Below are 18,787 nucleotides of genomic sequence, written 5' to 3' on the forward strand. Positions count from 1 at the left end.
AGGAATCAGAGGGCCCTGCTCGTTAGAGCTTACAATCTAAGAGGGAGGGTCAAGAGATACAAGAGGTAATAACTGTGGGGGATGGGCTGATGGAGAAAATAAAAGTACAGTTGTTAGGTGGATGCCAGATAGGTTTCTCTGAAGAGATGTGTTTTCAGGGATCGTCTGAAAGTTGACAAACTAGGAGATACTCGGACAAACTAGTGTTATAGTTTGGTTTAGAGTTAGTGTTAGGATTAGCAATAGGGTTGTCTTTGTTTTGAAACATGTTAGTATTGACTTGATGATCACATACCGTAGTTTTGTTTGAAAAAAAAAAAATGTTTGCAAAAGTAGCCTGCATGGCAACATTTTGGGATAATTTTAAAGACATTTAGACTGAAGCACTCTGCTCATCCTCTAGCCATTAATCATTTCACACATGAGGAAACCTTAGTACTTAAGAGTTCAGTTACATTCTGTTATAGTTTATTGTGGAGAAGGTAATGATACATTTTTTGGCAGATATTTTTTATGGCTCTATTCTCTTTGTGAACAAGGCGGATCACTTGGGTACCGCTGCTAAAAAATATACTGTTAGTCCAAATTAGACAAAAGAAGAAATTGGAGAAGTTTGACATGTTATAGACAGTCAAGGCTGGATGCTGCTCTGGCATTAATTATCTGAGTCTTTTCATGTTTAACCAGCAATTAAATGATTTTCCGCCTCATCTCCTTGCAGGAATTTAACTGCCTCTAATGCCCCATCTGATCCACATAAAAAGAAAGTGGATAATCTGCCCCTCCATTTCCTGGTGGCAATTATGGAATTATTTCATTCCAGTTAACATAAACAAACTTAAGGTTCAGAAAACTTCCAAAGTGACTTTACCTGATCGACTGGCCTGCAGTAATTGGGCCATGGCAGGTGTGATTCCTAATGCGGTGGGGTTAATTTTCTACGATAAAAGAAAAATATCAGAGAGAGCTTTATAGGGTATGCTTGGTTTGCAGGGCTAGAGATTTGCACAAATAACGACCGCAATCACTGAGCATTTCTTTATTACCACCAAGTGAGAGAATATTATTATTATTATACAGGATTTATATAGCGCGACAGTTTACGCAACACTTTACAACTTGAGGGTAGACAGTACAAATACAATACACTTTAATACAGTAGGAATCTGAGGGCCCTGCTCCTTAGAGCTTACAATCTAAGAGGGACTGTCAAGGGATACAAGAGGTAATAACTGTGGGGGATGGGCTGATGGAGAAAATAAAAGTACAGTTGTTAGGTGGTTGCCAGATAGGTTTCTCTGAAGAGATGTGTTTTCAGGGATCGTCTGAAAGTAGACAAAGTTGGAGATAGTCGGACAGATTGGGGAAGAGCATTCCAGAGGATGGGAGAAGCTGGGGAGAAGTCCTGGAGGTGAGCATGGGAAGTGGTTACAAGGGAGCTAGAGAGCAGGAGGTCCTGAGAGGAACGAAGAGAACGAGTTGGTTGGTATTTTGAGACCAGATTAGTGATGTAGCTGGGTGCCAAGTTATGGATGGCTTTGTAAGTTATGGTTAGTAACTTGAATTTAATTCGTTGGTTGAGTGGCAGTCAATGGAGGGATTGACATAGAGGGGTAGCAGACACAGAGCAGTTTGCAAGGTGGATGAGCCTGGCAGCAGCGTTCATGATGGACTGAAGGGGGGATAGTCTTTTTAAAGGTAAGCCAATGAGAATGGAGTTGCAGTAATCGAGACGAGAGATGACCAGGGAGTGGATTAGAATATTACAGTTTCCATTGTCTGCCTTTATCATCTGGCCATTACTATTATTTGTTTCATTTCATTAGTATTTATAAAAATAATTGTGTGGTATAGAGCATCCCTGGGTGTTAAATATGTTAAATGAATCACATTCCTCGTTTTACTTTATGAATTCCTCATATTGCCTGTCAGAGGAAAAGTGCCACCTTACATTGGTGCTCAGTAACATGCCCACTTACACTGGTGGTCAGATGGGATAAGACTTCTTTAATTCGTGGTTAGTGAAATGCTCCCTTACACACAGAGAGCTAAGCAAATCATTGGTGTTATTGGAGAGGCAAAAACTTCTAATTGCTCAGGGAACCCCTTGCCAACTCTGAAGGAATCCTACGTTTCAGGGCCTGGGACCTGTGCTATGGAAATGACTCTTCTCGCTGAGCTACCTGAGATGCTGAACATTACACTGTCTGTTCTATTAAACAACCCTGCCTTGTGCCTTGACTTCTACTGAACATTGAACTCTTTGCTCCTCCCATGAACTTCCTGATTTAAGCCATGTCTCTGCAATTCCTGTTTGCAATATTATTGTGCTCTCTCCAGCCAATATCTCGCTCTTGTCTTCCCTGCTGCCATCCATATTTTTGCTACCACTCGTTAATGACCTTTGGCTTGTTCCTTGACTACACTTCTGCCTGATCCCAACCTGCAACCGCTTGTTACCAACCCTTGGCTTGTTTACTGACTATGCTTCTGTTTGATCCTTACCTGCTATATCCGCTACTGGATCCTGGCTTGCTCACCTCCTGGTGGGGCGATCCTGCAGCCTGTGACCTGGTACTAACATGCAGCAAAACCCATCTCCACTATCAGGAGCTCTGGTAAACACAGGTTAGTACTTAGACTCCGCACCTCAAGTGAGCATGCCTCATCCGCCAGGGTGACCTGCTTATATACCTATCCTGCTGGCCAGTGGGAGTCCCCCTATTGCTATACCTACTAGTCTCTAAGCCTGACCCCTGATTGTGACCCCAGGGTTCTCTGGAAACATGATAAAGACATGCCTGCTCATTTTGACAGTCACTGGATTAGTGCACCCTAACATCGCTGATCAGTGACATGTCCCCTTACACTGGTGGTCAGAGAAGAGACTTATTTTATTAGTCATTAGTGAAATGCTTCCTTACACTGGTGGTCAGTGGAAAAAAAATGTCTTATATAGTTGTATAGGTGGTCAATCGAGAAGGACCTTCTTATATAGATTTATAAGTGATCAGTGGAGAAAGGCCTTATTAGATTGCTGGTCAATGAAAAGAAAGGAAGAAACTGTTCATTGCTCAACAAACCCTACCCATCTCTGGAGCTCAGTGACATGTTCCCTTACATTGGTGGTCAGGTGTATAGGTAATCATGATCAGTGGAGAAGGGCCCTCTTAGATAGGTGTACAGGAAATCAGTGGAGAAGAGTCTTCTTATATAGGTGTATAGGTGGTCACAGGGCTTTTTTTACCCAGAGACAAAATGCAGAAATTAAACCACACCCTCACCTCGCAGTGGGAGAGCTCTCTATATCAGAGGGTGGGTAGTTTTTCAAATAGCATTGCTAAATACTAGCAGTGCATTACTCACAAGGTTCAGGTGTTCACTACATACAGAATGCAGAGTTCAGAAGTGTTCTACATACAGGGTGCTGAGTTCAGGAGTGCGCTATGCACCGAGTGCAGAGTTCAGGAGTGCGGAGTTCAGGAGTACGCTGTATGAAGGGTGTAGAGTTCAGGAATGCGCTACATACAGGGTTCAGAGATCAGGAATACGCTACATACAAGGTGCAGGGCTCAGTAGTGCACTGCATACAAAGTGCAGCGCTCAGGAATTTGTTCAGTAGTGCGCTATGTATATTTTGAAAGGCTTAGGAGTGTGCTACATACAAAGTTCAGGGAGCAGGAGTATGCTATGTACAGATTGCAAGGCTCAGATGTGTGCTATGTACAGGTTTTATGGCTCAGGGGGCGCTATATACAGGGTTTAGGCCAGTTTATCTGAAAATCTCCCAACCCCTCGCAGTACAGGCTCTCCTCTCACCCCCAGATTCTCTCTCCCCACCTAGAGTGTAGTAGAGCAAGGGGCTACTGCATAAGAGCAGCTACAATGTACAGTGTGCAGGCTACCGGCCTGGGCTTCAAGTGGAGCTGCCGCAGAGACTGCAGTGGCTATGCACATCCCCTGTCCCCTGCTCTTATAGGCATGTGCAAAGAGGGCAAAGAGGGTTATGTGCGCACCGTCAGGAGAAGTGCACTCTAACTTGTACACACTGAAGCTGGGCTTCTATGTGTAAGTGACAGTAATAAGCGGCGAGCAAGGTGCCTGTGCCGGAAGTGGTGGAGATCAGTTCCGCCACGTTCCAGTTGAAAAAAATCCCTGGGTGGTCAGTGGAGAAGGATCTCCTTAGATAAGTGTATATGTGGTTAGTGGAGAAGGGTCTACTTAGATTGCCATTTAGTGGGAAGAAAGTACCCTTTACAGATAGCTAAGCGGATCATGGTGTCACATGACATGTTGCACAAGTGTGAACTGAGCCTAAAGTCCATTTGTTCCAAAAATCAAATGTTAAATGCAAAAAAAATCTTTCGAATTGCAAACACAATTTCTGAGAATTTTCTCCCAGGACCTTTTCCTGGGAGAAAATTCTGTACATCTAGGGCCAGCTTTAGTAAATCAACTCAATTCATCTGAAATTGTGCAAAAATGTTTAAAATCTGTTCCCCAACATACAATCGTTGTTTTCCAAACTGTATCAGACCTGGCACTGGTGCAGCTCATAAAATGTGACAATTACACAAGGTTAAGGGAGACGTTTACGCTGGTTGCAGTTTTCCCGCCAAACGCATTTCCTCTCCACCTAGTGCCATGTCTTGTAAACAGGTTCCATTATTCAGTTTTGCTCTCTATAACGACCTGACATTTTGCTCACAGCAAGAGCCCAGAGTGTCTCCACTTCCCTCCGTCCTAATGACCCGCAGCTGATTGGCTCCACTAACCCCTCGACGCGGGGGAAAAACTTGAAAAATAGCGCAGCGCGAATTAAAAGTGGAGTGGAAGGTTTGAGACAGTTAACTTGACTAAAACAAACTAATAAGAGAGGATTTCCTCCAGATTAGATGCGATCTGTTTAATAACTTTCTAAATGTCACCTCCGCCGGTTTCCCCGAGGACGCGCGTATGCTGCGTTGCCTTTCTGAAAAATGAAATGGATTTGGAAAGCGAAAGCTGAAGTCGCCACGATATTCAGCTTTCATGTCCCTCGCTGTATATTTCCTGCTCTGGAGTTTAATGTAACAAAGCAGAAGTGACGGTACAACCTGAATATTGGCCTTTGTCATTTCCTGGAATGTAAGAGCAAAAACACAAATGGAATGGTTTGTTAATGTTATGATGGCTGACCTTCAACTCAATTCCCACCCAACGCATAAAACCAACTCACTCAGCAATTGTTGTTTTATACCAAAGGGCCCATTTAAACCGACACTTCTGTGCAAACGTTTTAAGCAGGCGTGAAAAAATGCTGTAAACGATGAATGCTTTCAGATTTTCTTCACAGATCTTCTGTGGATGTCGGCTGCCTCAAATCCTTCTGTCTCTTCATGTTGTATGGGAAACCTCAAAACTCATGGGTTTCAGTAACATTTTGACTGTTGAAGCCAGATTGAAAAAAAAATATTTATTAGACAAACATGTAGGTATACAGACATATTTGGAGAGCAATTCAGTCACATTACATTCTGTTGGTTTGAAAACCATTGCACTACCTGGCTAGGACTTGTATTACAAATTATACATTCTGAAGTGGGTGGCACCTAGCTAACTAAATTCTTTTGAAGTCCCATTTGAGTCTTTGGTGACATTCTTTGATATGCGGATGGTCATTCACATCACTTCCAAGGCTTGTTTGCTGAACAGGTCTTCAAAGGTCGAGATAGCAATCTAACAGCTGGAGGTGTAAATGGCTTTTGAACACAACAGCTGTTATACAATATGACTTCTCACAACATATACATCCAATATATCTGCTTAATCATAAATACATGTTTGATAATCATAAATAAATGTTTGATAAACAAAATGGCTATTCCCTTTTCCACATCAATATCATCCCAGACAGACTGCAGATCAGGGCTCTGTGGGGGCCAAACCATCACTTCTAGGACTCCTTGTTCTTCTTTACTCTGAAGTTCTTTTTTTTTTTACAAATGAAGATTTTTATTTGAAAATGAAAATGCTAGCATATATTGAGCATGGGTATGGCAACATGCATACAATCAACAAAAACCATGAACATAGCTATAAGGAGGGGTATTGACAAGTAACATATTCAGTTAGTAAAGAGCAAGCCATTCAAATGCCATTCTAAGGCCCAGAGAAACAATCACTTAACAAAAGGGGGGGGGGGGGTAATAAAAAGGGGGGGGGCCATAGGGTTAAGTAAGAGAAGAGTAGGGTAGAGAAAAAAAAGACCTTCAGGTCGGAGGGAAGGGAGAAAACGAAGAAGGGGAGGCAGGAGAGGAAGCAGAGAAGAGGGGAGGGGGCAGGAGGGGATGAAGAGCAGCTGGGCAAAAAGGGTAAAACCTGGGCTGGAAGGAGAAACATCAGGTGGGATAGAGCGCCACATAGTCTATCCAATCGAACCACATTTTTTTTGGGACAGTTTCTGTTAGGTCGGCCATACATGGTGCAAATTTCTTTCCTGCAACCACATGGGAGGCGCAGTTTGACATCCTTGCCCTGGGTACTGGATGACCTTGTCCCGGCACTGTCCCCAAGTTCTTAGTAAATGAGCAGAAGCTCTGCTGAATTTCATCATTCAATCATGTGCAAGCAAAAATGCTGTTTTTTTTTTTATTTTCCTTGCATGTGATTGGGTATTCTTTGCAAAGTAAAGCTTTACATAATTTACTAAACTCTGGAGCAACTACACTTTGCAAAGTGTCCAGTCTATTAGCCATTAGTAAATCAACCCCATAGCGTTTTCTGAATGGCACAGCAGCCGACCTCCTGTGTTCACAATGCCGCAGTTGCTCAGCATGGGACCTGGAAGCTAGTGGAGATCACTAGAGTAGCGGTATAGTAGTGGTGGCTACTACAGTGATTTCCAGCTTTTATAGTTATGCCGCAGGTAGATACATAGTTACACTGGTCCAAGATGGAACATGTAACTATGCAAAAATATCCATACCTGTAATTCTTCTTTATAGTTTCATTTTGCTGTGATTTGACCCTCCAAAGTCTTATGTCACAGCAGCATCTGCTTTTAGGCATGTTGATAAAGTGCCACAATGGTCGCAGGTCTTCTCTATAATTCCTGATTTACAGGCATCTTTCACCTTCTTCTGAGATGCCGTACTGATCCTAATTTGAATTTCACTGTCAGAGCAAAGAGCTCACCATGACAGCCGGTGTGCCGGATTCCGGCTTCCACTCCTCTCCGTCTGAATAATAATCTGAAGCACGGGAGTAAATATGAACTGCTAACACCTCACAAGGCAGCGGAAAAGCAATTTACATAGTCAATGAAGTGACATCGCGCTGCAAAGAAATATCCGATACTGTCTGCAGGAGGACAGGATAGAGCCGAAGACAATACGAATCTGCACAGCGACTGGCTGAGTCCGGGCATGTCAGAAATTTCCAGGCTACCCAGCACCAGGTCATATCAACCTGACGGCACATTTACTGTCCAATAAATATCTTCATTCTGGTGCCAAACCCATGGCCCAGGGACCACATGCAGCCCTATAGTACTTGCTGTATGGTCCTCTGTAGACTTGTAATGACAGCGATCTCAAGGAGTCTCACATGACACATCCCCAGTCTCTGCAATCTGCCAAGGGTTTCCAGCCTTCAACAACATCTATAGAAGGTCTACAGTCTCTGACCATCTTCTGTAGTATGTCTGCAGTCTCTGACCATCTACTGTAGTATGTCTGCAGTCTCTGACCATCTCCTGTAGTATGTCTATAGTCACTGACCATCTCCTGTAGTATGTCTGCAGTCTCTGACCATCTCCTGTAGTATGTCTGCAGTCTCTGACCATCTCCTGTAGTATGTCTGTAGTCTCTGACCATCTCCTGTAGTATGTCTGCAGTCTCTGACCATCTCCTGTAGTATGTCTGCAGTCTCTGACCATCTCCTGTAGTATGTCTGCAGTCTCTGACCATCTCCTGTAGTATATCTGCAGTCTCTGACCATCTCCTGTAGTATGTTTGCAGTCTCTGACCATCTCCTGTAGTGTGTCTGCAGTCTCTGACCATCTCCTGTATCATGTCTGCAGTCTCTGACAATCTCCTCTAGTATGTCTGCAGTCTCTGACCATCTCCTGTAGTATGTTTGCAGTCTCTGACCATCTCCTGTATCATGTCTGCAGTCTCTGACCATCTCCTGTAGTATGTTTGCAGTCTCTGACCATCTCCTGTAGTATGTCTGCAGTCTCTGACCATCTCCTGTAGTATGTCTGCAGTCTCTGACCATCTCCTGTAGTATGTCTGCAGTCTCTGACCATCTCCTGTAGTATATCTGCAGTCTCTGACCATCTCCTGTAGTATGTTTGCAGTCTCTGACCATCTCCTGTAGTGTGTCTGCAGTCTCTGACCATCTCCTGTAGTATGTTTAGGCCTCTGACTATCTCCTGTAGTGTGTCTGCAGTCTCTGATCATCTCCTGTAGCATACCTGCAGTCTCTGAGCCTCTCTTGTAGTATGTCTGCAGTCTCTGACTATGTACTATAGTATGCATGAAGGAGATGATCAGGCCTTGTAGTTTGTCTGCAGTCTCTGACCATCTCCTGTAGTCTGTCTGCAGTCTCTGACCATTTCCTTTAAGGCCCGTACACACGTACCGATTGTCGGCCGAAAATGTTCGGCCGCCGAACGATCGGTCGATTTTCGGCTTGTTAGTATGATGCTTCCGACAGCCGACAGCGCACTGGCCGACACCAGAACGGCCGATTGTTCGCCAGTCAGTACAGAATAGACTGGGCATGCTCAGAAAAGAAAAAACACAGGGAAAGTTAACCATTACATGACATCACTTCTGCAGTCGGCTGTAGTCGGCGGACAAAATTCTTGTGCAGTCTTTTGCACTTTTCAACAGACACCGACAGCCCTGGACAAAAGACAGCCGATCGTTCGGACGACGATCGGTACGTGTGTACGGGGCTTTAGTCTGTCTGCAGTCTCTGACCATGTCTTATAGTATGCCTGCAGTCTCCGACCAATTCCTGTAGTATGTCTGCAATCTCTGGCCATCTCTTTTCGTCTGTCTGCAGTCTCTGACCATCTCCTGTAGTATGTTAGTAGTCTCCGACCATGTCTTATAGTATGTCTGCAGTCTCTAACCATCTCCTGTAGTACGTCTGCAGTCTCTGACCATCTTCTGTAGTATGTTAGTAGTCTCCGACCATGTCTTATAGTATGTCTGCAGTCTCTAACCATCTCCTGTAGTACGTCTGCAGTCTCTGACCATCTCCTGTAGTATATCCTCAGTCTCTGACCTTCTCTTGTAGCATACCTGCAGTCTCTGAGCCTCTCTTGTAGTATGTCTGCAGTCTCTGACTATGTACTGTAGTATGCATGAAGGAGATGATCAGGTCTTGTAGTTTGTCTGCAGTCTCTGACCATCTCCTGTAGTCTGTCTGCAGTCTCTGACCATTTCCTTTAGTCTGTCTGCAGTCTCTGACCATGTCTTATAGTATGCCTGCAGTCTCCGACCAATTCCTGTAGTATGTCTGCAATCTCTGGCCATCTCTTGTCATCTGTCTGCAGTCTCTGGCCATCTCCTGTAGTATGTCAGTAGTCTCCGACCATGTCTTATAGTATGTCTGCAGTCTTTGACCACCTCCTGTAGGATGTCTGTAGTCTCTGACCATCTCTTGTAGTATGTCTGCAGTCACACATTTAATATAACGTGCAATCTTCTGGTGCCTTTAGGGGCAGTAGCCGAAGTCCTCTATACCTCATAAGTTGACAACCCCCGATCTACACTGTCCTTGCATTGAACACCAGCCTTACACTGAAAAAGTCAAACTTACCGGTAGAAAAACTTTTAGCTTTCCATCTTTTTTTTTTTTTTTTTTTCGGTGTCAGCTAATAAGAAGCCACTGTTCCTCCAAATGGTTCCTCTTCCAGGCAGTGCGCAGGAGTGATCAAGTCATTAAAATAGAAAGATGGGGGAGATCTCTCATGACACCTCGCTGTCACGCTGCAATTAAAGACGGAGAACGCCTTTCACAAAGCTTGATATGTGAATCGAAGATTGAAGCTTCCTAAAAATAGAACAAAGCCGGATTCTTTTTAACACTAATTTTCATATTCTTTTCAACTTTCAGAATTTTTACTTTTTCAATTTTCAGAAGTAATAAAGAACCCTATCAAGCGGAAAACTGTCACATACGCAGTCAGTTAACATCTCATGGACTCCACTGTCCAGGGCCCATTGGATAGATCAGAAAACCTCTGTAGCTGATCTGCTACCTTTAGGGTCACCATACACATGACATTCTGCCCATGCAATCGTTGCTGCTTGTCCAGCAGTTTAGGAAACACTGGATCCTACCTGCTGATTGATATAGCAACTTCTCAACTAGTCCCTGCCAGGACCTCCAATGGAACATGGGGAATCTATTGTACTTTCAGAACCCCTGCCAAAACTTCCAGAGCTCCCTGAAACTGCAATAGAGATGTCCTCTGACCAAAAGGGTATTTAACCTCCAGTCATTGTAGTGGTCAGGGCTGTGTCTTCTCTCCAGCTACCCCTTGTTAAAAAGAGCTACAATACTTACCTGCAAAATTGCCTGGCCATTGCTGACCCAGATTGACCAAACGACTCTTTTGTTTGTCGCCTGTCTTGACAGCTGCATCTACTCTTGCCTGGACCTGAATACTCTCTTAATTGCCAGCTGCCTCAACCCTTGCCTGGGCCTGACCACTCTCTTGATTGCCTCCTGCCTTGACACCACCTAGACCTTGCTACGCTCTTGATTGCTGCTTTCCTTGGCTCCTGCCTGGACCTGACTACTCTCATTATTGCCACCTGCCTCAACCCCTGCCTAGATCTAGCTATTCTCTTGATTGCCACCTACCTCAACCCTTGCCTTAACCTGACTACTCTCTTGATTGCCACCTACCTCAACCCCTGCCTCAACCTGACTACTCTCTTGATTGCCACCTGCCTTAACTCCTGCCTGGATCTGACTACACGCTTGTTTGCTGCCTGAATCAACCCCTGCCTGGACCTGACTAGACTTTTGATTGTCACCTGCCTGAACCCCTGCCTGGACCTGACTACTCTCTTGATTCCCACCTGCCTTAAACCCTGCCTGGATCTAAGTATTCTCTTGTTTGTCACCTGCCTCAACACCTGCCTTGACCTGACTACTCTGTTGATTGTCACCTGCCTCAACACCTGCCTGGGTCTGACTACACTTTTTCTTACCACCTGCCTCAACCCTTGTGTGGACCTGACTACTCCCTTGATTGACACCTACCTTGATTACTGTCTGACAAAGGAACAAAAGGGACACCACTCCAGGGGACTTAATTAGGCTCTACGTATGGGTGCTAGCTCCAGCTCGCTTCCGCAAAACAGGTTTTAAAGAAAGAAATGGCTGCATACCATTCCTAAGCCCGAGTCCATTTATTTTAAATAACAAAGTGACATACACCACATAGTAGCAGGTGCAGGTGGTAACGCATTTCACTAAAGAATACTGTGCTTATTCATAACCCAGGTGTGTTATACTGGTACTCCTTAAATAGTTCCTTCCACCCCGGACCGATGTGTTAGGGCAGTACCAGTAATAGCTCCCCCTGCCTGCGCTGTTTGTATAAAAACATTTATACTTGTGTGAAAGGCATCAACTATCTGTACCTGCTACTGTCTGGTGTGTCTCACTTTACTATTTCAATAAATGGATTCAGCCTTAGCCATGTCTTTCTTTGACACTTGCTTCAACCCCTGCCTCGACCTGATTACTCTCTCGATTGCCACTTGGCTGGCCCAACCCTTGTCTTAACCTGATCACTCTCCTGATCGCCTCCCTCCTCATGTCCGGTCTGGACCTAACTACTCTCTTGGTTGACTCCTGCCTCGCCCCCCATCTGGACACAACTACTCTTTTGATTTATGCCTACTTCAGTGCCTGTTGGACTACTCTTTTTCTTTCCACTTGTCTTGGCCCCTGCCTGGGCTTGACTACTCACTTGATAGCCACCTGACTCGACCCCTGCTTGGACCTGACTACTCTCTTGATTGTTGCCTGCTTCAAACCCTTGCCTTGACTTGTCTTCTCTCCTAAGTGTCCCCTGCCTCAATCCCTGCCTTGGCCTGACTGCTCTCTTGATTGCCAGATTCATCTGCCTCTACCGTGACCTGACTACTTTATTGATTGCCACCTGTCTCTACCCCTGCCTTGGCCTGACTGCTCTCTTGATTGCCAGATTCATCTGCCTCTACCGTGACCTGACTACTCTATTGATTGCCACCTGTCTCTACCCCTGTTTATACCTGTCTGCTCTCTTGATTGCCACCTGTCTCAACCCTTGCCTTGGTCTGACTATTCTCTTAAATGTCTCCTGCATCAACACCTGCCTGTACCTGACTATCCTTTTAATTGCCAGCTGCCTCAACCCTTACCTGACTATTCTTTTGATTCTTGCTTTCCTCTGCCCCTTCTCGGACCTGACTACTCTCTCCATTGCCACCTGCCTCATCCCTTACCTGGATCTAATTATTCTCTTGATTGCCACCTGCCTCAATCCCTGCCTGTGTCACAATAAGGGATCAGGCTCAAAGACCAGTTACTATAGCAGTAGCGGGACTACCACCGACCAACAGGAAATGTACACAGGCCTGGTGGATGACGCAGGCTAACCTGAGGTGAGTCTAAGAACGAACCAGTGTTCACCAGAGCTCCTGATGGTGGAGATGGATTTTGCTGCATGTTAGTAACAGGTTGCGATCCTCAGGATCGCCCCTCCAGAAGGTGAGCAAGCTGGGGTCCAGAAGCGGATAAGCAGGTAAGGATCAAACAGAAGCATAGTCAGTAAAACAAGCCAAAGGTCAGTAATGAGTAGTTGCAGACTGGGTTCAGGCAGAAGCGTAGTCTAGAAACAAGCCATGGGTCGATATCCAGTGGTAGCACACAATGGATGGCAGCAGGGAAGACGAAAGCGAGATACTGACTAAAGAGAGCACAATAATCTGAAAAACAGGAAATGAAGAGACACAAGTTCATGGGAGAAGCAAGAGTTCAAGGTTCGGCAGAAGTTAAAGCACAATGCGGGGTTATCCTAAGGATCAGACAGGGTTTGTCCAGCATCTCCGGTAGCTCAGTGAGAAGAGTCATCGCCAGGCACAGCAGATATCCTAGGTTCAAGTTCAGGCCCTGACTTCCTGGTCCTGACTATGCTCTTGCCAATTCCCCAGTGTACAGTCTGCACATCAAAGCCTGGGGGCCATTATCTGGTATTAGCTTGCAGCAAAATCTCCTGGGGTCATTAGGGCTCCCAACCCATTTCCACTATCAGGAGCTCTGGTGAAGACCAGCAGATGCTTATATTCTGATTTTTTAGGTTCACACTTGCGTGTAAAAGGTTTAAGAAACACCCGAAGAAGCCGACACTCATTTTTCATGAGTGTTTTTGCTTAGCCTAATAGAAACCAGGTTACCAATATTGGGAGACTGATGGTTAGGTGTGAAAATATGCGTAAAGCACGTGTTATGTGTGTTTTTCAGGTGCTCTCAATGAGGTTTATAGGGTCAAAATTGCGCCTGTACTTCTTTGCCGTAACAGGCAACAGCACATTGCTTAGATTTGAATATACCTCAGGCATTGTTGCGTGTCTGAAAACTGAATATTGTAAAACAAAATCTGTAGAGTGTTAAACAACTATAAAATTCAGGAATTCATGGTGTGTTACCTGCAAGCTCCAGGCTGATTTCATTCACTATACGCTAAGGCCCAATGCTAATAAGCGGCTAATTTTTTTTATCGCTGATCGTCCACTGTTCATTCATCAATGAAGATTTGTTGAATGGTTTGTGTGGTTATAAAGCACTTAAGGATTTTAAATCTTGCAATTTGTAATTTCTAACATTCACCCCCAACTCCCGCCACCGGGGTCCTTCATAAATTCCACAACGCAAGCCAATGCAGGCCAATCTGAGTCCTGCCAATGTGTGATAATTGGCCTGCTTTTATACACACGCTTTAAAACAAACTGTATATTCATGTGATGTCATCTGTTCAAATCTGTGTTTCATTGATTTCTAATAATTTTCCGCACAGTCTAAATCAGCCCGCGAGTGCAAGGGCTGTGGGTCTATTATACTACACAGTGTTATGTTCTGAACATGTTTCAGGCACTGGGGGATGGATAGGGAAGTGTTTTAACTGTTCATAATACCATGAGCAGGCAGGCGGGGAAGTGATACAGAAAGCTACTGGAAACAGTTTTGTCAACTGACTGTCTATCTATCTACAGTATTTCACAAAAGTGAGTACACCCCTCACATGTTTGTAAATATTTTATTATATCTTTTCATGTGACAACACTGAAGAAATGACACTTTGCTACAATGTAAAGTAGTGAGTGTACAGCTTGTATAACAGTGTAAATTTGCTTTCCCCTCAAAATAACTCAACACACAGCCATTAATGTCTAAACCGCTGGCAACAAAAGTGAGTACACCCCTAAGTGAAAATGTCCAAATTGGGCCCCATTGGCCATTTTCCCTCCCCGGTGTCATTTGACTCGTTAGTGTTACAAGGTCTCAGGTGTGAATGGGGAACAGGTGTGTTAAATTTGGTGTTATCGCTCTCACTCTCTCATACTGGTCACTGGAAGTTCAACATGGCATCTCATGGCAAAAAACTCTCTGAGAATCTGAAAAAAAGAATACATAAAGATGGCCTAGGCTATAAGAAGATTGCCAAGACCCTGAAACTGAGCTGCAGCACGGTGGCAAAGAGCATACAGCGGACAGATTCCACGGCCATGGTCGACCAAAGAGGTTGAGTGCACATGCTCAGCGTCACATCCAGAGGTTGTCTTTGGGAAATAGACATATGAGTGCTGCCAGCATTGCTGCAGAGGTTGAAGGGGTGGGGGGTCAGCCTGTCAGTGCTCAGACCATACGCCGCACACTGCATCAAATTGGTCTGCATGGCTGTCATCCCAGAAGGAAGCCTCTTCTAAAGATGATGCACAAGAAAGCCTGCAAACAGTTTGCTGAAGACAAGCAGACTAAGGACATGGATTACTGGAACCATGTCCTGTGGTCTTACCAAGATAAACTTATTTGGTTCAGATGGTGTCAAACGTGTGGTGGCAACTAGGTGAGGAATGCAAAGACAAGTGTGTCCTGCCTACAATCACACATGGTGGTGAGAGTGTCATTGTCTGGGGCTGCATGAGTGCTGCCGGCACTGGGGAGTTACAGTTCATTGAGGGAACCATGAATGCCAACATGTACTGTGACATACTGAAGCAGAGCATGATCCCCTCCCTTCAGAGACTGGGCCGCAGGGCAGTATTCCAACATGATAACGACCCCAAACACACCTCCAAGACGGCCACTGCACCTGTGGGGCATCCTCAAACAGAAGGTGGAGGAGCGCAAGGTCTCTAACATCCACCAGCTCCGTAATGTCGTGATGGAGGAGTGGAAGAGGACTCCAGTGCCAACCTGTGAAGCTCTGGTGACCTCCATGCCCTAGAGGGTTAAGGCAGTGCTGGAAAATAATGGTGGCCACACAAAATATTGACACTTTGGGCCCCATTTGGACATTTTAACTTTAGGGTGTACTCACTTTTGTTGCCAGTGGTTTAGACATTAATGGCTGTGTGTTGAGTTATTTTGAGGGGACAGCAAATGTACACTGTTATACAAGCTGTACACTCACTACTTTACATTGTAGCAAAGTGTCATTTCTTCAGTGTTGTCACATGAAAAGATAGAATAAAATATTTACAAAAATGTGAGGGGCGTACTCACTTTTATGAGATACTCTATCTATCTATCTATCTATCTATCTATCTATCTATCTATCTATCTATCTATCTATCTATCTATCTATCTATCTATCTATCTATCTATCTATCTATCTATCTATCTATCTATCTATCTATCTATCCAGTTATTGGGTATGTATAAATCAATCAATAAATTCATCTTTTCATTGATCTCAGCCCAGCTCCTGGCAACACATATTTGGCTATATATTGCATCTATCTATCTATCTATCTATCTATCTATCTATCTATCTATCTATCTATCTATCTATCTATCTATCTATCTATCTATCTATCTATCTATCTATCTATCTATCTATCTATCTATCTATCTATCTATCTATCTATCTATCTATCTATCTATCTAGAATTATTAGTATATTGGTAGAACTCTGTACATTGAAGCGGTGTACTTAGCGGTCTGGTTGACGTTCTGCTTTCAATAGTAATAATAATGAAGGTTTGTATCCAGCTCCATGTACAGTGAGAACTCTGCGGAAGGCTCCCGGCCGTCTATCAAATCTGGGATTTTATCTCCTATATACTGCTGACATTATAGGCTTTTTAAAAGCTAAGAAGTGCCGCCACAATTCTGTTTTACTGTCAGCCTCTCCGGTAGTTAATACAGGAATAGAAGATTCTGTAAGCTCCGAAGAGGTTTCACGGGTCAAAAAATAAGAATATAAAAAAGCGCAAACTCTTAAAAACAAAATAAAAAAGTATATTGCTGACCCCAAATAGCAGCCAGCAGCTGTGTGCAGCAAGGTGTTTTTAGGAGAAGCAATCGAGGTGTACTCAAGCACGAAGGTTTCCTAAATTGGTTTTGGTAGTTAAGGCGGTAATCAATAAAACATGGAAATAAAAAAAAAAAAAAAAGAATAAAATGAGTACAAAACGCAGTGGAGCGGATATATTTATAGGAGCGGAGCGAAGGCTGGATAGCAAAGAGGCCTGACATCCCGGATTCTCACTATAAAGCTGGGGGAGGGGGGCTTCACCTCCATGCATGAGACTCTATTCACAAATCATTAAAGAGGAGCCCCGCAGGATAAGAATTATATCTATACTTCTAATACCTGGAAGATCTTCTGTTTTTCCTGAACGTGAGACTTCCATTTTCTGAATTTTGTGACCTGCAAATGATTGCATTTGGCTTAAGTTTTTATTATACAGAATAAAGTTACATACCAACTAAGCTTTGGGTAGTTTTCCTTTATCGATAGATAGATAGATAGATAGATAGATAGATAGATAGATAGATAGATAGATAGATAGATAGATAGATAGATAGATAGATAGATAGATAGATAGATAGATAGATAGATAGATAGATAGATAGATAGATAGATAGATAGATAGATAGATATGCAATATATAGCCCAAAAAAATGGTTTGCCATGAGTTGTGCTTTTAACCGCTTGCCGACTGCCGCACGACTATTTACGTCGGCAGTCAGCCCCTCACAGGCAGAGCAACGTAGGGCTACATTGCTAGCCTGTAAGGGTTTTGGGAGCAAGCGAGCGTGCGCCGCCGGATGCACGCTCCCGCTTGGTCACGGACCCCCCCCGCGCGTGTGCCCGGCGGACCCGATGTCGGGCACTCGCGATCGTCCGTGACAGCGGGAGAAAGGCAGGCGGCTAATGCAAACAAAGCCGCCTGTCAGTCTCCCCTGTGTAAGAATGGTGATCAAACAGTTCTACTATGTAGGACCGTTGATCACTGTTCTTACACACAAAGCCACAGCCAATCACAGTTAGAAACACGCCCCTAGGACACACTTAACCCCTCCCTCTCCAATACAGTTAACTCTTCACTGCCAGTGTCATTTTTACAGTAACAGTGCATATGTATAGCACTGATTACTGTAGTAATGTCACTGGTAACCCCAAAAGTGTCAAAAATGTCAGTTAAGGGTCCGATCTGTCCGCCGCAATGTCGCAGTACCGCAAAAAAAATCGCAGATCGCCGCCATTACGCGTTTAAAAAAAAACAACAAAAATCACATAAATCTTTCCCTTTGTTAGTAAACGCAATAACTTTTGCGCAAACCAATCAAAATACTCTTTTTGCATTTTTTTTTTACCAAACATATCGTAAAAAAAAAAATTGGCCTAAAATGTTAAAAAATTTTGATTTTTACATTTTTTGTTTGGGAATTTCATATAAAAAATGTGAAAAATATTGTTATTTTTGCAAAATTGATGCTCTTTGTTTGTTTATAGCGCATGATTAAAAAATCGCACAGGTGATCAAATACCACCAAAAGAACGCTCTGTTTGTGGGGAAAAAAAGGACGCCAATTTCGTTTAGGTACAGCATCGCATGACCGCGCAACTGTCCGTTAAAGTCACGCAGTGCCGAATCGCAAAATAGGCCCTAGTCAGGAAGGGGGGTAAAATCTCCCGGGGCTTAAGTGGTTAAAAAGATAAAAAGACTAATTGATTAATTGATTGACTGATTGATTTATACATACCCAATAATGGATAGATAGATAGATAGATAGATAGATAGATAGATAGATAGATAGATAGATAGATAGATAGATAGATAGATAGATAGATAGATAGATAGATAGATAGATAGATAGATAGATAGATAGATAGATAGATAGATAGATAGATAGATAGATAGATAGATAGATAGATACATAGATAGATAGATACATAGATAGATAGACAAAAAAAGGTTTTGCAAGGAGTCTGGCTTTAAAAAAGATAGATGAAAAGACAAATTGATTGATTGATTGATAAATAACTGATAATTGGATAGATAGATAATAAATGGATAGAAATATAGCTTGTCCAAGTAAGTTGGGCATATTTATGAGTGTTGTTTCCAGGAACCCCATTGTATTATGTGTACTGGTCAAAGAATAAAGAAATGGTGGTACAGGAATCTAGCGATTAGCGAATAATCTCCCCAGTTGGGCACAATAAAACCTTTCAAGGGAACCCTCCCCCACTCTGTCTAAAGCTTAAAAAAAAAAA

Source organism: Pelophylax lessonae (assembly GCF_965119305.1).
Source record: "Pelophylax lessonae genome assembly, chromosome: 13".
NCBI classification, from domain to species: Eukaryota; Metazoa; Chordata; class Amphibia; order Anura; family Ranidae; genus Pelophylax; species Pelophylax lessonae.